This window comes from Acinonyx jubatus, chromosome F2 (genome assembly GCF_027475565.1).
Source record: "Acinonyx jubatus isolate Ajub_Pintada_27869175 chromosome F2, VMU_Ajub_asm_v1.0, whole genome shotgun sequence".
NCBI classification, from domain to species: Eukaryota; Metazoa; Chordata; class Mammalia; order Carnivora; family Felidae; genus Acinonyx; species Acinonyx jubatus.
The window spans coordinates 10,391,018-10,411,750 of record NC_069394.1 but is presented as its reverse complement, the minus strand read 5'-3'; the positions used below and the strand labels follow the sequence as shown (position 1 = coordinate 10,411,750).

At 43.5% G+C, this 20,733-nt stretch overlaps 1 pseudogene; it reads right to left on the bottom strand.

Moving 5' to 3' along the window:
* LOC113600699 (peptidyl-prolyl cis-trans isomerase A-like) overlaps positions 1 to 15,122 on the bottom strand; it is a 90,681-nt pseudogene extending 75,559 nt beyond the window's left edge.
* Between the last annotated feature and the right edge of the window lie 5,611 nt (positions 15,123 to 20,733).

Below are 20,733 nucleotides of genomic sequence, written 5' to 3'. Positions count from 1 at the left end.
CCCCTTTCGTCATCTGACAACAACACTCAGTTTTCATAAGGGTCGCTTCCTTCCAGTAGTCTTCCTGACAATTGTTTTCTTTCCTGCGGAAAATTGGTTTCTACCCACCAAATACCCCCACTATAGTCTACACGGTACCTGGAGCCTTTTATCACACGCATCTGCCTCTTCATCTAGACTGAAATTCTTGCAGGCTGGAAGTGTGTCTTTTTTGTATTGTGCTCCTGTACCAATCACAATGTTTGCCATGTAGCAGGGCCACCAGGCCTTTGTTAAATGAAGGGTAAGAATGATTGAACAATTACGACTTCGTGCATGGTAACCTAGATGGGTTCTGGGTAATGTCCTCCGGCCTTCTCATCTGCCCTTGAGTCACTGAAGAAATTCATGCCATCTTTCTGAGTTACATTCAGTTATTTCTATCCCCTTCTCAGAACACAGGGCGCCTGGGTGGCTCAGTCAGTTAAGGGTCCGACTTCGGCTCAGGTCACGATCTCATGGTTCGTGGGTTTAAGCCCTGCCTTGGGCCCTGGGCTGACAGCTCAGAGCCTGGAGCCTGCTTCATATTCTGTCTTCCTCTCTCTCTGCCCCTGCCCCACTTGCACTCTGTTTGCCTGTCTGTCTGTCTCTCTCTCAGAAATAAATAAACATTAAAAATAAAAAAAAAAAGCAACTTGGGCAGGGTCCATGTATAAGTGATCCTCAAAGTGTGCTTTGAGTGTCCTTCTCAGACCGGTAGCATCAGCACCACCTGGAACTTTGTAGAAATGCAAATACACAGTCCCCACCTGGGCCACCTGCATCACAAACTGGATGTGAGGGTCCGTCTGTGTTTTTTTTTTTTAATATGAAATTTATTGCCAAATTGCTTTCCATACAACACCCAGTTCTCATTCCAACATTGAGAAACAGAAAGCAGAAACAATTGTTCATCTTATTGAAGACTTCTCATCCCCATTGTTGGTTCCCATCAGAACTCTGCAGAGAATGCCCTGAAAATTGCCATCTTCTTCAAGTACTGAGCTACTCGTCATACTCCTTCCTTCTTAGAAGAAGGCCTGATCATTTACCGAACTGAGAAGATAGAGGCTGTCCAAACGAACACCTTCTGGGTCTTTCTTGTCCATTCCAGTAGTTCTCAATTTCAGCACCAGATAGAATGTACTTCCCTAGGCACTGCTGACTAAACTTTCCATGATATACTCAAGTGTCTCCCTCCTCCTTGCTTACCACTTATCCACTTATATGTATATCCCGGCCATGCACAAGGACAAGTAGTTTCCTGGTTTAAAGACAAAAAAGTATCCGGGCACCTGGGTGGCTCAGTTGGTTAAGCATCTGACTTCAGCTCAGGTCATGATCTCAGGGTTCATAAGTTCAAGCCCCACGTTGGGGCTTGTGCTGACAACTAGGAGCCTAGAGCCTGCTTCGGATTCTGTGTCTCCCTCTCCCTGCCCCTCCCCAGCTTGCACTCTGTCTCTCTTTCTCTCTCAAAAATAAGTAAAACCATTAAAAAAACCTTTTTTTTAAAAAAAAAAAGACAAAAAGTATCATCTCATGGAAAAAATATCTTTCCTAGCTGCACTTCAATGTACACCCCCCCCCCACACACACACACACAAACACGTGTACGTGCACACACAAAGCTTCTTGGCTCATGGCTGAAACTCAAAATATGTTTGTTGAATCAAGTAATAGGAAAGGTGCAAGTTAGAGTTCCCGGAAAAGAATTGAACTTTACCTAACTTAAGGTAAGAAGGGATATTTTGGGGGGAAAAGAAATCTATTTGATATCACACGTATGATGGAAATGTTGGATCATCAAGTCTTGGAAAAGATGGCTATCTAGACCAATCTGTAGGTTTTAGAGGCAGCAACCACAAGGCAGTATCTGAAGGGAAATGCTGTTAGCCAACCAGTTCAAACCATTCCCCATCATCTTGTCATTGCTTCAGATTTAAATTTGTGAGAGAGGGTCTAAACTGGCTGAATTTGGTTCATATATAACATCCAAGCCATATGAGTTGTCTCAGTATGGGTTTCTCCAATAGCAGATGCAGAGTCAAAGACTTGGGTGCTTTTAGTATATTTGGGAGCTGGTGCCAGTAACTAAACACAGGGGAGAAAGTAGCCATAGTGAGACAGGGAAAGGAGAAAGACCCCATGAAGAGCCACATAGAACAACTTCTGAATTATCCCTTTGGAGGTTTGGAAGTGGAAAAATTTATTCCCAGATTCCCAGTCTCCATTATTTCAGAACTTGCCCAGTGCATTTATATCCCATGCTTCTGGTTTGCTCTGGTTTGCAAACAAGTGAGCTCCCATGGCTGGAAACTAGAAAGAGCCATAGGGATGTGGGGCGGGGGGCCATCAATAGAATCTTCTACAAGAGGGAAGCCCACCTCCCTTTAAGAATCCCATTGAGACTAAATGAATTAACCAGGATTAGCTCTTTACAAGAAAATCAAGATGCTGCTGCTGGGTGAAGGGGAGTGGATTGTGGGCAGACAAGATTATCACATACACGCCTCAGAGAAGGTAATCAATAGATAAAAAAGGTTCAGGAAAATGTGCTTAGAGAAGCCAACAGGGTGGAAGATTTTATCAATTAAGGGAAAATCATAGAGAAGTTTATGCAAGAAGGTGGTTTCTTTTCACCAAATGCATTGTCTTGACCCAAGAAAGCAGCCCGTCTTCCTGGTCTCCCTTCGTCAAGAATCCAATGTGAATAGAAGTATACTGGATTACCGTGACCATTGCATAATCCAAAGATAATTTATGTGAATTTAACCAAGCATTATTGCCATGTGTTTGCTTAGATCTCCTTGGTGCTGTTTTCAGGTGAATAATTGCTAATTTAATTCTTGTCTAGAGAATGACATGACACTCAAATTCCTGTGTGAGAGAAAAAAGGTGCTAATGACTAGACAGACTTGAGTTTCCATGGCAGCATATTGCTCTCAAGGATCAAGTGGAATATTAAAATAGTGTTTCACTGGGTGGCCCAGGTTTATTTTTAATATATTGCATATGTAATATATAACACATCAGTAACGTGGTGCATGAATTACTGTTTCTGATACACACTCCAGAGCAGTGAGAACATCTTTCAAGTCATTTCACTTTGTGAAGAACTTCTCCCAAAGCTGTAACTATATTGTTTAGTATCTATTTGTATTCCTTTACCTCTATGTAGCTGAATATATATACATCAGTTATGTATATCTTCCCTGCACCTTGAAAACCAGAAAAGGCCTGAGAAATGAGTAACAGTGCTCTCTGAGCATATGAATATCTGCCATTGAAATATTCTCTGGGCCTAACATTCAAACTCTGGGGTCTGGCATCTCACTATTCTCTCCCTTATATCCAAAAAGAGTTATTCAAATATCTTTAAGAATGTTCTTTTCTTTTCCTCCTCTAAGCCTTTGATTAAGCTGTACCCTCTTCCTGGAAGATTCTTCCATTCCGACTTTGCTTATTGAGTCTACTCCTTCTTCAAAGGCCAGTTGAAACGTTCCATTCTCTGTTCTTCTTCAAAGACCTGATGAGGAATCACTGACCCTCTTGTTGCATTATCCAAAACTTCATTTCTGCACCTTTGATGGCCTTCTTAGGTTGATCTATTGTTCCCAATGTTAGACAATGTTAGAGATGCTTCCCAAACATTTGATCTCATAGTCTGAGTCTTTCCTTTCACCTTTAATGAATAACATTGAAGTCAGACAGACCTACTGTGAATCCTATTTTCTCTTCTGATTAGTACCTACTTGTCCTGGAGAAAGAGATATAACCTTCCTAAGCCTCCATTTTCTCACCTATAAAAAGGGGTTAATAAAACTTCCTGTTTTATAGAGTTGTAAAGATAAAATGAAATGCTAACTGGTGACGATGACGACGATGATGATAATGGTGAAGACAATGAAGGAGATGACATAACTACACTTGTTGAGATGTACTTGAATATCCAAACAAAATTTAGAGTGTATAAGTGGTCAATACAGTAAAGGTCCACATGACTTGAAAAAGCAGCGAGCAGTACATCAATGCCCTGACAGAGTGAATGCATCTCCTGAAATCCATTGAATATTTTTTAATCGTTTGCATTTGCTGGCCTCTAGGGAAAAAGGTGACTACAGTGGGTGCTTAAAGTCCTGTAGTGATGCCCCAATCTACCAAAATTATTTCCTAGCTTAGAACATAGGCATGACCTGACTCCTGCTAGTATCTCAAGAATGTCCTTCCTGTCGTTTTCCCAGATTGTGCAGATTTCTCTCCCCTCTATATTTTTATGCTTACAATGTTCTTTTCCTGGATTCCTTTTCTCTATCTTCTTCACCATTTATCGACTAATGTTTCTCAAGATTTAGCTCAAGGGTTGTGATTCTCTTCCTTTGGCAAAGTTTCTTGGACCTAGCCTCCTCCAAGACTTGGTAAAAAGTCAGTCCCATTCTATTCCTATAGCTCCCTGGGTATATCTGTCATTACACGTTTTTTTTTTTTTCCCTCGGGCTTTAATTGATATAAGTTACTTAACCTCCCATGCAAGCAAATCAGAATTACTTCTTTATCTCTGCGGCGTCAACATTCAGCATCCTAGCTCGCATTTAATATGAACTCAATAACAAACAAGTACAGAAATGGATGTGGTAGTCGTTAATGTTATCTGACAGATTTTATTCAGGAAATATTCACTTCCATTCCCTCACCTTAAAGGGAGAAATGTATTTCTTTCCTCAGTTATTGTAGGTTTGGCGATAGAACTTACGTAGGGTATTAGCGATGATGGCACAATATGGGGAAGGAACTTGTGTGATCTGGCTCTTACCTTGCATTCCTGCCTTCTGCCTGAAAAAAGACAGTTTGGTAATCATTAGTTCCAAAGAGAAAGAAAAACAGAGCAGATCTATACCCAACCAGTAACTTAAAGCCAACATCATACCCTGCCTAGATCAATCAAGCCCCACCTGACCTGTGGACACATCGATGTGAAATAAATTCCTATCGTTGAACGCCACTGAATTTTGGGTTAGTTGGTTAAGCAGCATTATTGTGGATATTATGAACTGAGAAGAAAGTCAGTAGCTAAACGTGTAGCACTGCCACAATGAAAACCCAAACTATGTGAAGTTGGCTTTGGAACTGAGTAACAGGGAAGAAGGCTGGGAAAATGTCGACTTACGTTATGTAGGGAAACCAGCAGGTAAAGCTATCACTTGTGGTAACTGGAAGAAAAGAAAACGTATCTGATTTACGTTAGTACTAGGCAAATAAATTCCAGACAAAAAATGTTGATTCTGTGAACTGACTTGCTAGCTACATTTGAATAGGTGTTACAAGAAAGATAATTTCTGAAAAGCATAAGCTAGATTGCTAACAAAATTTAAAGAGAAAGTAGATGGGAAGTGAATGGTTAGAAATTAATTTTTTTTTTTTTTTGCCAAATACAGCCATAGAACAAAGGACTGGACATTGTTTCACAGTCTACAAAGACCAACTCAAGGTGTGGCTGCCTGTTTTTTTGTTAAATCCTCTTGAGGAATTCGTGTGGTGATCAGTAGATCTTTTTAGCTGGGTAAAGAGAGAAGGAGAGAGAGAGAGAGAGGGAAAAAGAGAGAGAGACAGAGAGAGAGAAAAAAGAGAAAGGAAGGAGAAGGGGTAGGAGGAGAGGAAAAAAGTCTCAGAGTCGTACAAGAAGGTTTTAGCACATGGACTTCTGTGAGGTCAAACATATAGAAAATCCACAAAGGTTTTGAGAAAGTTATCTTAGAAAACACACACACACACACACACACACACACACACACACACTGGACTAAAAGAGACAGAGACTGTCGTGGCGCCTGGGTGGGTCAGTCGGTTGAGCGTCTGACTTCAGCTCAGGTCATGATCTCGCAGTTCGTGGGTTCAAGCCCCATGTTGGGCTCTGAGCTGACAGCTCAGAGCCTGGAGCCTGCTTCGGATTCTGTGTCTCCTTCTCTCTCTGCCCCTCTCCCACTCACACTCTGTCCCTCAAAAATAAATAAACATTAAAAAACTACAAAAAAAAAAAAAAAAAAAGAGAGACGGATACTGTTAAAGATGTAAAAATACCTCTTCTCCTCCAGTTTCTACAGGGAGGAAGCAAGCTGAGAAATCTGCTCAGAAACCAAAGCATGCATCCTTCAATAGATTCTTCAGAAGTGGCCGAGAAGGAAAATCTCCCACAAAGCAGAACAGTGAGCAGTGTAGGACAAGGGACTGAGGAGCCACTTTGAGAAAGCAGAACAAAGACCTAACAAAAGAATATTTTTTTTACAAGCTAATGTTTTCTCAGCAAGATTTCAGAATTGCCAAGAGCCATATAATACCACATACCTCTTGAATTTTTCCCCCTTCAAAAGTGTTTACTGTGATTATCCTGTACATGTTTCAATACTATATGTTGGGTGTGAGAAGGCAAATAACTTGTCTTTTTTTTTTTTTTTGCATTAGTCACGGTGTAAAGAGAAGCTAAAATTGGACTGAATGTAGATATACATTTCTGAACTTGACTACTGATGTCTTGATTGGAGACTTTTGAGATCTTAGGGTGAGGTCAGTGCATTTTGTAGGTGAGAGAGGTGTGAATATTTATGATTTTGGTAGCTGTCCTTCTACCCTTCTACCTTTATGCAGGGTATGCCTTGTCCTGATGCAGGACCAAAGTACTCACTCCCCTGCTGTTGGGACTGTTGCCTGCTGATGGCTAAAGCTGAGGCTTTTCTAAGGAATTACCATTGGCCTCAGGAAGCTGCCTCACCACGTACACATTCACCCTCCATTGAGATACCCTTTGTTGATTCAGCTGGGGACAACCCTGAAGGACTATCTAGGTGAGGTCTCTGTTGAACTGCATCACAATTTATCCTGCTTCCTTCATTCCCACAGGTGTTGTTCTGGAAGGAAATGCCAATAAATGGCTAGTAATGACATATCTTTCTTATAGCCAGTTTCCAGGAAACGTAACCCAAAGAGTTGGAGCCAGAAGTGGTCTAAGAAAGTAGAATCTAAAATGAGATCTGGGATCTAGATGGTTATCAGCTGCTTAACAATGAGGACCCAGTCGGTGGTGATCGATGAAGTGTGGGTCACCTAGCATGTTGTGGCAGTGCAACTTTAAAAGCTTTTACAAATGTTGTGTGGGATAGGATAGCAGTGGGAAGGAATGCACACTGTCTCAGGCACCTGGAAAGTTCAGTGAGAGTAATACCACTTAAGTGGAAAGAGGAGTGGGCTAAAGTATACACACACACACACACACACACACACACACACACACACTCATGGGCAGTGGTGAATTGCTTGTCTGTTCACCAAGTTTTTGGATGGAGAAAGGTTGAATGATTAGGGATAAGAAGGCCTGAGGAAGCAACATGTAGATGGACCTATGTGAGTGGCACAAATGGAGAAAAATCTTTGTCTTACCTACTGATGCATATCAGAGAGTATCCATCATATGAGAAATTCTAAACAAACAAGTAGAGAGATAACTTGATGAGTTGACATCAATCAACACAATGGGCATGGGGGCAGGAATGGAGGCCATGCTATGGCCCCACAGCAAAGCTACCTTTTCCTTTTGCCATGGCTCATTTAGCTACTAGTGCTGCCCATTGTCCAACCTTCCAGGAAGATACCAATACTGAGACACCATACACAACACCATGGCTCCAGGCGACCAGTCAACTACTTGGTCGCCAATCTGTTACATTGGCACCTTTTTCCCTGAAAAGGGAAGTGTGTAATTTTGACTTCAGCTTACACATAATCTGAGTTTGACTTTTCTTTTTCTCCCTCAAGTGTCTCAGTCAGCACCGCTCTCTGAAGACTTACACAACATTTGATCCACTGCTGTGGGAGACCGCATAATGTATCACACTGGCCCAAAGAGCCACCTTTAAAACAAAGAAGGTGCAACGTAGGCCCATGTGCCTCCTTGGTCTTCTCACACATTGCACTCCACCCAAGAGCTGCTGGCTGGAAGAATAACAACGTCACTGACAAGCTATTCTGGAGATAACCCCACACTGCGATGAAAGGGGCCGTTCTTTAGGAAGCAAACCCTAAACCAATAACCATTACGTAGTACTGTGTCCTCTGAAGGTAGACTTTATGTATATTCATAGACCAAACAGTGAAATACGAGTGCACAGTGCTTTGGTCAAAGCACTTTGGGAATTTGTGCTTCTAGTTCCGGCAACTCTGGGCTCCATAAGACCCGAGACCCTCATTCTCATTGCATGAGCCAGGGGCACAGTAGGAGTCCCATTAGACCTTCAGCAATGGCTGCTGCTCAAAAACGACAGGCTTCTCTGCCAAGATACCACCAGGTAAAGAGTCGCCATCCTGGCAGAAGAAACTAATGCTGAAAACCAGGATGAAGCAGTGGTATTCTAGAAAAGGGGGTATGGAGAAACACATTTGTCTCCAAATTGATTCATCGATCTTTTTTCTGCCCGACTTTGACTGTAAATGAAGAAGTCCAGCAGCCATAGCTTGAGAAGGATATTATGATCATGAGCTCAGACCCTTCGTGGATAAAGCTCTGGGTCACAGCAGGTAAGTCACTTAGACCAGCAGAAGTACTAGCTGAGGTACTAGAAGTACTAGTAGAGTATTAGTACAGAATCCAGAGGGGTAGTGAAGGAAAAGAATAAAATATGGCCGTTGCATCTTCTAGACCAGCTGTGGCGGTGAGAGCTGTAGGTCATCCTGTTAAATTTCTTCTGGAAGTTTCCCCAGGAAGGAATAAAAATAAACCAAAAATTTCAAGGACCTCTTCCTAGTTGAGTGAACTTACTGGGAGCAAATGGTTGTGAACGGTGAGAGGTGTGGGGAGTGGTTGCTGTTCTGCACTGCCCGGAGTTCCCAGGCAGGACTGAGGCACGCATTTCTGCCAGTTCTTGCAATTTCCTCTGCTTATAACTGACAGCCATGTAGTTCTCTGGAAATTTCCTTCAGCCGAAAGAAATGACCTCACCCACGTATCCATCACCTGCCCATGGGATAGCTGTAATCTAAATGGTTGGTCAATTCAGGGGTTCAAAGACCAAGCTTCCATGTTTCAACTGGGAGCATTCCAGCCTGTAGAGCTCTTCATCGATGGGTTGAGGAATTTCTGGAACTTCATCACCGCTCTTCTCTTGCTGTCCAATCCTGCCTCTCACCTCTTTCAGAGGAACTGTCCCCACAACACTGAGAGCACTCCCAACCAACTATTCACATGCATATCCATGTATCAGACATTTTGCTAATAGAAATGAGGGCAACAGTTGTAGATTATGCTTTTCAGCAAAAACTCACACCTTCCCCGTTACTTGGAAGGAGTAGACAGACACCTTTGCTCTACTGGGCGTGGCCAAGTGTCTTGCTTTGGCCAACAAGATGTTCATGAGCATCACAAAAGCAAAGGATTAAAATGTGCTTATATATTTGGGCTCTCCCTCTTTTCTATGGCTTGCAAATCCAAGAAGCATTCGAGATACAAGCAATAGGCAGAGACCCAACCAGGAACTTGGAACAAAGCCTTGGTAAGACTCGCTTAGAGTAGCCAAACCCCAGGTGATCTACAGGTACAAAAGCAAAAAGTAATAAGCAAGAAAATAATTATTGTGTCCCTTCAAGTGCTGCGGTGATTTGCTAAACAACGGTATCTTGTGTAGAGCTGACTAGTACACTCAATACTTCCCATTTTCTTCCATACTGTGCACATACCAAGATAGATCTTGGTGCCATCAGGGTGAGTGGAATAATGAGAGGATTTTAGGCCATTTTACAGTGGTTCATGTAATGGTTCATGTAATGTTCTCGATTTTTTAAGAGAGACTATTGTACATGTTTCAATTGCTTTTCAAGTCTTTGGATGCCAAACTTGCACTTTGTCATCATGGAATACCATTCAGAAATGCAAGGACCACAAAGCACCTCTATTTCATTGGAGTTATATTTGCACTGCATCCAATTCATTTCAAGAAACACCATTAAGTTGCTTTTATGGGCAAGTCACAGTTGTGGGGGTGGGTGTATAAAGAAAATATGGATCTTGTCCATCAGGCCACCAAGTGGGGTGATGTTCTTTGAGAAAAGCTAACGACAAACAGACAATTGTAGTATCTATAATAACGGCAGGAAGCACAGGAGACCGTAGGAGCAGAGAGCATGGGTGCACAATGGAGATCGTGTGTGGGTGGGGTGAGGGTGGGTGTTGTTGAGAAGTGCCTATCATGGTGTTTAGTCAAACCAGTGAACAATCTAAATGTCATTTAGGGGGTGCCTGGGTGGCTCAAGTCGGTAAAGGGTCCAACTTCAGCTCAGGTCATGATCTCACAGCTCGTGGGTTCGAGCCCCGCTTCGGGCTCTGTGCTGATGGCTCAGAGCCTGGAGCCTGCTTTGGATTCAGACCCTGTGTCTCCCTCTCTCTCTCTCTCTCTCTCTGCCCCTCCCTCAGCTTGCACTCTGACTTTCTCTCTCTCAAAAATAAACATTAAAAAAATTAAAACAAAAATAAATGTCATTGAGGATACGGAAAGGGAGACATCACTTATATGGCTCATCTGGGGGAGGTCAGAGGGAGGTTTGTGGAGTTAACTTGCTCTCAGAGAAACCTTAGACATAAAGGAAGGTTTAGTTCATTCTCTGCTTGTTCCAGCCAAGGAAATTAGGACACGTCTCTCATCCAAAGGGATTCCGCAATCCAATGACAGAGAGAAGCCAGCTGGGCAGGTGCACGAGGTTATACAGCACAGCCTGTATTACTAAGCCAGACTCTGGAAAACATCCGACGGAAGTGTGATTTTCCACTATGGGCTGAGGGGCAGTTGGTGCGCTGTGGCTAAGTATGTGTGTGAATGGATTTGCTCTCCGGGATACTTTCTGGGGAAACTCTTCAAAATAACTCTACCGCACTTTTAAACTCTGTGTAAAGTGAAACCAGACTCTTTTTTACCATCTGGGGCTCACATTTCTGTGGCTGATCATATGCTTCTTGAAGAAGAGCGCAAGTTTTAGCACCTTGAGCTGCCAGAATTTCATGAGGACACTGCCTACAGGGGAGGGAATGGAGACACTCTGCTGATCTGTGAAGGGAGTATTTTCTTCACCTCTCTTCTCATTATATAACAGACGAATAAAGGTTCAGAGAGGTCAGGCCCCTCCGTTACAGTGTTAAGTGTTGGTGTTTGGGTTCGAATCCTGGGGTCCCACGTTCTAAAGCCCGTGTAGGTTCCAGGATGTCACTTTATCTCAATAACTTCCTTGAATTTAAGCCAAATAAATGTTCAGCCTTCGAATATTTTCTTTTTTAATCAGTAGAGCTGCTGGTCTACTTCTTAGCCGTCTGGTACAAAAGACTAACTTACATACTCAGTGATGATGTGGGCTCTCTCACTATGACATGGAATAACTCCATTACCCAGTACATTTACAAAATCGTGGACACATCTGCAGGCATGTGAAGCATGTTGCATTTCGGTAAAACCCATTGAACGTGTGAGCGCCTGTCTGTGTGTCTGTTTGCCTGAATTCCCAAAGCTGTATGCGTGAATGTTGGCAATGTTTACCTTGGCAGGCAGGCGATTTTTACCTCTGTTCTTATTTTTTCTGTTTTGAACGGTCCATTCTTTCTGGAACCACGCCTATGTTTCGCTTTTCCAGGCAGATAAGACGATAAACTAATTTCCATTTTGGAGAGAGCAATCTCTTGAACACCTTTGGTCCTTTGTGAGTCGGGATTTCAGTATTATAGGAAAAGCCTGGGATTAGGTGAACACTAGCAAAGTTGCTTGAAATGAAACAAAGGCTGAGTGAGGTTCCCACAAACCCCCTCTCTAATAAATCTGTCGCGTCCACCTATGGCCAGGCGTGATTTATGATTGACCCTGGTCTCTGCCACCACAGTCAGTTGCACGTGGATAGCCTCTTACAGCCTACAAGGTCCTTTTCTCCGATCTTTTCTTTCAACCCAAGCACCGTCTGGATAAAGAACAAGTCCAGGCAGGCGCACCTGGGTAACTCAGTGGGTTAGGCGTCCGACTTCGGCTCAGGTCATGATCTCACGGTTCGTGAGTTCGAGCCCCGCATCGGGCTCTGTGCTAATATCTCAGAGCCCGGAGCCCGCTTGGGATTCTGCGTCTCCCTCTCTCTCCGCCCCTCCTCCACTCACTCCGTGTGTCTCTCTCTCTCTCTCAAAAATAAATAAACATTAAAAAAAAAGTTTTAAGAACAACTCCAGGCATTGTTTTTTCCATATTCCTGTCATCGAAGTGAGATTCAGAGACATTAAGTGACTTGCCAAGTCACACGTTGGGTTGAGCGATGGGGTGGTGGGAAGTGTTGAGACAGGATCAGTAAACGTTGCGTATCTTCATAATTGCTGTCTTTGCAATTTGTTTTCTTTCCTCCCGCTTCCCTTAGGAGAATTAGATAGTCTCTCCTCTAAGAAATATTGCACATGCCTCTCACCCTAATAAAGTGCTTGTTTACTTGCGTCTTCTGGAGGGAAGACGGCATTTTAATTCCGTGGTACTTATCTCAGTCCCCGACATGCCGCCAGTGCTCAACAAATGCTTGTTGGCTGACTATGTGTCTTGTATCCTGGAGGCCCGAGGTGCAGTTTGAAAGAGATCGAAAGAGAGAACAGGGCCCTTCCACTGACATTGTGGAGCTCCAGGAGGTGGGGCTCTGACCCCCTACATAATTTCTAAAAACAGCCACTCCAGCCTCTGTCTTCATGTGCTCCAACCGGCTCATGTCAGCTCACGAGAACCGATCGCCAAAATTATGGACAAGTTTGCGAGCCAATTAAGCTCGTGTTAGCAGCTTGCAATTGGCCGCGGTGTTACAGCATGAAAATTGGCAAAAGATACGTGTCAGGATTTTTTTTTTTAAGTTTATTTATTTTTGAGAGAGACAAAGAGAGAACGAGTGGGGAAGGGGCAGGGAGCGAGGGAGACAGAGAATCCCAAGCAGGCTCCCCACTGTCAGCGCAGAGCCTGATGTGGGGTTCGAACCCACAAAACCCTGAGATCACGACCTGAGCTGAAACCAAGAGTCGGGCGCTCGACCGACCGGGCCAGCCAGGTGTCCCTAAATTTTTTAAAGTTTCTTTGTTTATTTTGAGAGAGAGAGAGAGAGAGACAGAGAGAGAGACAGAGAGAGGCAGAGAGAATGAATGAGTAGGGAAGCGGCAAAGAGAAGGACAAAGGCAATTCCAAGCAGGCTTCATGCAGTCAGTGTGGAACCCGACACTGGGCTCCAACTCACCAGTCAGGATTTTAAAAAATTCCTGACCTGAGGACTTCGGTATTCTGCTTGTCTGCTGCTCCTGGTCACACCTCTCTCCACCCCCCTCAGCCCACATAGCAGACTGAGCTCCTTATGTCTTTACACAGGATGGGAGACACACACGGGGCGGGGGGTGCATTGCGATGGGAGGTTGGGGGGGGTAAGTGACTTGCTCCGCTTTTACTCAGCGACTGAAGGCAGAGAGAGGATTTGAACCCTGCCTTTCAATTGTGCCAATGCCTTTTCTTCAACGCAGCCATATCAAGAGGCCTTAGATATTTTTCAGGTAAAGGTCAACGCCATCACCTGCTTAAGTGGGTGTGACCGTCTGGAGCGCAGAGAGGCACGTTTCCATCTTCAGCAAATAATCACAGCACATTACGGTCCATACAGCCTATACCTCAGAGGCAACAACAGCAGCCACGAAGATAATGATAAGCGGTAACTCATTGCTTATTCTCTGCCAGACCCTGTTCTAAGGATGTGACGTGATTATCTCATTTAATCCTCCCCTGCGGGTGAGCTATCGTTATCATCCCCATTTTAGAGACAAGGAAACTGAGGTACAAGGAAGACAAAGGCCAAAGAAAGAGAGGCTGAGGCTGCATCTTCTCCCGCCATACCACACTGCCAAATAAAACGGAAATTCCTGTTTGGTAAATAAAGGAATTGAGATAGAAATAGACAAAGCGAGCGCTTGAACTCCCAGAGCTGTAAGTGACAGAGATGGGGTTTAACCCAGGACTACCTGACTTCAGAGGAGGGGTTTTCTTAATACTATCGATCATGGAGTTGGTGATGGCGGTGATGCGGAAAATCACGTCACTGCTCTGGTAATAAGGCCCCTGAGGCGGACATGTTCATTCAGAGAGAACGAACTGGAGATTATTAATTTCCTTCCCCGGACAGAAAGTCAGGTTATACAGTCAAGCGCCATAAAACCAGTTGAATCAGAGACCATAGTAGAACTGGGGGGTCTCTCCGTACAACCTTGGACCCTCTTCCACTACTTTTCCATAGGCTGTTCTCTCAGGAGGATATGGGGCACAACCACTTGGATTACTGTTCTGCTCAATATCATTTCCTGGCCGTCAACTGGGGAAGACTTAGGAGTCCTGAATTTGAGGCTATGATTTCTAGGCGTTCACTGTTTGAACTTAACTGGCTTCTGCCTTCCTCCCTCCAGGTAAACATGGCGTGCACTGGGGAATAGACTGATCCCTCGGTGCCTTTCAGAGCTAAGATTATATTCTAAGTTTAGCTGGGTAAACAGTTTGCTGAGAAAGAGTCACACTCCATAGCTCTGGATAGGAAAAGAGCTTTATGACAGGAGATTTGGGGGAATTAAGAAACCAGCTGAGCATCGCTGAGCAGGCCGTGAATGGAAGAATACTGGCGGAACCTCAGGGACACAGTAATTAAGGCAGAAGCAGATTTAGAAATTAACGATTTCTGAAAGAGATGTCAGCAAAAAGCAGCGGACGTGCCTGCAGCCTCTGAGCAACCCGCTCAAAGGTTTATAGGTAAGGGAAACAGGGCCAGAGCCTACGGGATGGAGAACTATTAGAGAGCAATCTGTGTGAAAGAAAAATAGTGAATTAGAGCCAGATCAATACAATGAAGCTATGCTGGAGAACACTAAAATCAGGTGAACTTCTGCTAGGAGTTACTGAATAGGAGGAACAAATAGGACTGGGGGCAAAACCTCATGATCTTTGCTGTATCCCCACCCCAGGGGCAGTAATAAAACTGCAGGGCTCGGAGGTGTTGTATATTTCAGTTTATAATAGACTGGAACTTACCGCTTCGCATTTTGCCATCACTTGTTGGAGGCGGGGTGGTCATTCTGGAAACTGAATACAAGGCAGAGGAAAGGTAGGACTGAGACATCAAGTAAGATCTAAGGCATCATTGGAGGGCCTAGACGTAGCTCTTCCTGAAGCCATACTTTTTCTTACAAGAGCTCATCCATACCCTTAACTTCTTTTATGCCTTAAACCTTATGGGTGAGTTGTGTTTCATTCGCAATCAGAAGAATCCTGGTGCCTAATAGAAACTCATGATTTTCACGTAAATACGGACCCATACGTGTATAAATTGAAAAAGCCTAGGAATAGAAAGCACCTCACAGTATTGAGCATTGCATGGCCTGGATCTCAATTTCCGATTACTGTTATCCCATAAGGAGCCAGAGGCTTTTGGGAAAATGGCTTATTCCTGGTCTGGGACAAGGAAAGAACAAGGTAAGCCTGTGATGCGTTGTGCCAGAAAGCAAGAAGAACTCAAAGACCGGTGGACCATGTCCAAAGAACAGAGAAGCAGACGGAAAGGGCTCCCATAGGCCCATTTTTGGAAGTTTAAGCATCAAAAAGAATATTGACAGGGGCACCTGGCTGACTCAGTCAGAAGAGCATAAGACTCTTGATCTCAGGGTCGTGAGTTTGAGCCTCATGTTGGGTATGGAGATGACTTAAATAAATGAAAAGAAACTTAAAAAAGCCGAAAAAAGAGAATGATGACAATAACTGATTGTAGTCATTGCATTTTTAAAAGTCCATAAATCAATGATGAGAAAGAAAGAGAGAGGGAAACAAAAGGAAAGACACTCTTCTATGCAGAAGAATAATAGCATGTAGAAAGAATTGCAAAATTAGGAAAGAAACCCAGACATTTTTATTGATTTTGGCACTGATCCCCAATAGAAGCAAAAGCTACTAAGTAAAAAGTTTGGGGGAAACCAGATACCCCATGATGCCCAAGACTCCCACCCCCAACAACCTCCCAGATAACTTCCTAACAGCAAAGGGAAACATGCATCATCTTAAATGTTGGCCCACCATCTTAACCAAATAATCCAACTTTGTCTCACTAACATCAGGGAAACCCAACATTGTTTTTCTCCCTTTGTGATATAATGTGGTCTGGTCAAAAATGTTCAGCTTGAATCTAATCAAGACTTTTATAGCCACTGCTCAATTTATAGAAAATGTAGGAGGCAGGGGGAATAAATTCCAAAATCTTTAGGGATGCTGGGAGGAAACAATGCGATAAATACAGAGGAGGGATATTCTATAAGATCACTGGTTTGGACTCTCCCAGAAGTCAATGTTGTTAGTTGGGGGAGAAAAAAGAAAAAAAAATAAGGTGAGTAGGTTTGTTTTAGATCACAGGGATTGAAGAAATATAATAACCAAAGACAAGGCGTACAACTTTGATGGGATGCTGATTAAGATAAAAAATCTTGAGAAAGATTCCGAGGACAATTGAGGAACTGTGAATATAGGCTATTAGATGACATTATGAAATAATAGTGTACTTGTGTGGCAAAGGCATTGTGACTTTATACAACAATGTTTTTTATTCTTAGCACAGGCATGCTGAAGTGTTTGAAGAAGAAAGGTCATGATATCTGCATCTTATTTCCATATGGATCAGAAAAAAAATATATAAATATATGTGTTTGTGTACATGGATATATAGATAGAGAGAAACGATGATGAAATATTAACACTTGTTGAAAATCGATAGAAGGTATACAAGTGTTCATTGCACTAGCTCAGGGGCCAGCGAATTCTTTCTCTAAAAGGTACATGCTGCCTTTCCAGGTGGTGCTGTTTACAAAAAAGGGTGACTATAGTAAGTAATAGGTATTTTCTGCTCTGTGGGCCATAAGGTCTCTGCCTCAGTTCCTCAGCACTGCTGTTATGGTGCCAAAGCCACCACAGAGGATGCATCCAGGGACGGGCATGGCTGTCAGGCCTGGTTGGCCAATCCCTGTACTACTCTTCTAACTTTTATGTAATTGTAGATTCTCATCAAATAAAGTTAAGAGAGAAAAAAAAGGGGAGGCGAATCCTGAGGTACAAGGTCGAAGTATGGGATACGCACGATGAAACAGTGATGAACAAAGATTGGAGGGAGGGTGCCCTGTGGTCCCTGCTTAGGACCTTGAGTTTTGTGCGTGGGAGATGGACAGTCAGTGAAAACATTTCTTACTCGCCTTTCAACTCACTGCTTCTTCTCAGAGCTTGAGCTCCAAATCACAATGCGTTTTCACATTTGACCCTTTCTGATTTTCCTCACTTCCACGTAGGTTATTATTGTTTCCTCTTTACCTCCAAATGCTTCTTATGTATATTTAATAAGATTCAAAAATATCTACACGTACTCAGGTCTGCCTGTATTGATTTCCCCAGTTACCAACTGTGTACAAAGAAGAAAAGGTTTTGACTATTTGTGAACCAGTTGCGGGAGATTATTTCATTCCTAAAGACCTCACCTCAGTGCTGCCTCCTTTAGCAAGACTTATCTACTTTGACAGCCAGGGGACTCTGGGACTTCCTCCCTCCTGACATGAACCACAAATAGGCATGGAACTAGGAAGGGAGTTCATTGGTTTGGAAAAGAGAGCACCCGGAGGTCTCAGGTAAATGGACAGGAAATGCTAAAATGCTGTCCCTTCAGCATCAATCAGCTCTTAGCTTGCATTTTATCTAAGTAGGCACTAGAACGAGAGACGGGAGTTTTTCGTTTAGTAAAGCTGCTGTTTTCCAAGATCTCCATGGACCCCTGCTTGCACAATGCCTCCACCTGTGCTCTCTCTGGATGGGGGACCGTCTTATCAGACAAACGGTCCGTTGGAAAGAGTCCGTTGGACTCATCTGGCAATTAGGCTAAAGATAAGCTATTCATCTCTTTAGCATTTGCAGATAGAGTCATGCTTCTGTTTCAAGGGGTTCACTCCGGGGATAGATGGTGTTTCCGACCACACGGTTTTGACCGATAGTCTTGGCACTGGACTGGGAATCGAGAGGCCAGAGCTCCACTCAAGTCCAACCATCTTACCATTCATTGATCTTGGTAAGTCATTCTCCTTCCTGAGCTGAGCTGAGATTATTTCAAGAAGAGCAGGTGGGAAACTCTGATGAATTTCAGTTCATACCTTTATGTCTATTTTGGGGGGTTGATTTTGTTTTCTAGTCAAGAAACTAATTTATATACCTTAAAAAATTTTTTTTAGTGCTTATTTATTTTTGAGAGACAGAGAGAGAGAGAGAGAGCGTGCTGGGGAGGGGCAGAGAGAGAGAGGGAGACACAGAATCTGAAGTAGGCTCCGGGCTCTGAGCTGTCAGCACTGAGCCCCACGCGGAGCTTGAACTCACGAACCGCGAGATCATGACCTGAGCTGAAGTCAGATGCTTAACCGACGAAGCCACCCAGGTGCCCCATATCTTAAATAAGAATTCCACGGGGCACCTGGGTGGCTCAGTTGGTTAAGCATCCGACATCGACTCAGGTCATGATCTCGCAGTTCATGGGTTCGAGCCCTATGTTCGTCTCTGTGCTGACAGCTCAGAGCCTGGAGCCTGTTTCAGATTCTGCGTCTCCCTGTCTCTCTGCCCCTCCCTGCTCATGCCCTGTCTCTCTCTGTCTCCCCAAAATAAATAAAACGTTAAAAATAATTTTAAAAAGAATTCCAGAGGAAGAGGGGTGCCTGGGTGCCTCAGTCAGTTAAGCGTCTGACTCTTGATTTCTGCTCAGGTCAAGATCTCGCAGTTTGTGAGGTTCGAGTTCTTCCTCTCTCTGCCCTTTGCCCCCACTCACATGCATATGCATGCTCTCCCCCACCCCCCACCTCTCTCAATAAATAAATAAAAGAATGAATGAATGAATGAATGAATAAATAAATAAACAAACTTAAAAAATTCCAGAGGTCGAATCTGTTAATTCGACTGTGGAGTTTAACAGATGAGGGAAATAGTAACTAAAACACACACACACACACACACACACACACACACACACGGCTCCCTTGATGGTTTTGGTGATAGTACCTTCTGAGAACAAATATGTCAAGACTCAAGGAGAAATTCTATTAGATTGCTATGCCATTGCCATGCTTAACAGAATAAAAAGAAAGAAGGAAAACTAACATAATTTTTTTTTTTTACTAACATGATTTCTTATTAAACTGTGGCACATGCATCAAAATTCTTTTCCTGATGTATGACGCACACGGTCCATCGTGACGACCCCTGGGAGCTGCTTTTGCTGTTTGTACCTCCTGCCGAACTTGGAGGTGAACGAAGGCAGAGAGAATCTCTCAAACCCTGTTCTATCGCCCCTGCCCTGCCAGTTCACAGTGCTCAACAAGTACCGGTGTAGTCAAATGAAATTGAATTAAATCAAATTCTTCAGCGATTCCTGGAGTTTGCCGTTTGCAAATCAAGAAAGTGAGGATCAATGGAATCAGGGCTCTTGCCTAGAAGGGAAAAAGCTACAGTCAGCATTTGAAGCTAAATGCACCTGATTCCCAGTCCATTTGCATTCCACTGCACCATTCTCCCTTGTGAGGTTATTATGCAGCACAGCCAAGGTAGTGAACCCAAGAGACTTTGGGCTGCACACAGAAAAGCCCTGACTGACCCCCACCATCCCCACCGGGAAACCCATTTCAAGTGGTAATGGATACCGACAGTTCTGCTGCAGTGTAACAATTTCACCCTGGGAGTTTAAGACTTTGATTGCCTTGGTGCTAACAACCTTGGGGGATCTCACAAGTAAATTACCAGACGTTTATCCTTTTATTTAAACGAAATGTCTTATTCCACCGGCACATGTTTCTTTGCTTTTAAGAGTGTAAATACCAGTCACTGTGGAGAAACAGATGGGGGAATGAACATCAGGAATAAGGGGAAATGAGGAAATGTCAAACAATCTGACTCTGTTGTCACAGTGATGGCGTTTGCGTTTTTCCCCTCAGCACCCTTCTCCCGGTGTCACGGGCATCCAAGTGATTAGCTGGTAAAGCTTAGCACCTCGTGAAGAGTGTCCATTATTTCACTCTTCATGACAGAGAACTTGTTAAGACCGAGAGAAAATAAATCTCTGATGGGAAAAGAGGATTGCTGTTTCGGGATTTGGGGTTCTGCCCAGCAACCACCAACCCCCCTTTTTTCTTTGACCATGGATGTGAGGTCGTTGGAGATACACATACAAATGCTTATGTGAAATTTAGGCATGGAGAGCAAAGGAAATGTGTTTTTCAGGGGAAAACATTTATATGAAGATATGCATCTCATTAGGCTCATATGATGCTTTGAAATTGTTCCTTTTTTTCAATTTTAAAAAAAAATTTTTTTTTCAACGTTTATTTATTATTTTTTTTTTTTGGGACAGAGAGAGACAGAGCATGAACGGGGGAGGGGCAGAGAGAGAGGGAGACACAGACAGAATCGGAAACAGGCTCCAGGCTCCGAGCCATCAGCCCAGAGCCCGACGCAGGGCTCGAACTCACAGACCTCGAGATCGTGACCTGGCTGAAGTCGGACTCTTAACCGACTGTGCCACCCAGGCGCCCCATGAAATTGTTCCTTTTAAGTGAAGGGGAATGAAAAATCCTCTAGAATTCTATAACCATAAAATTCAACG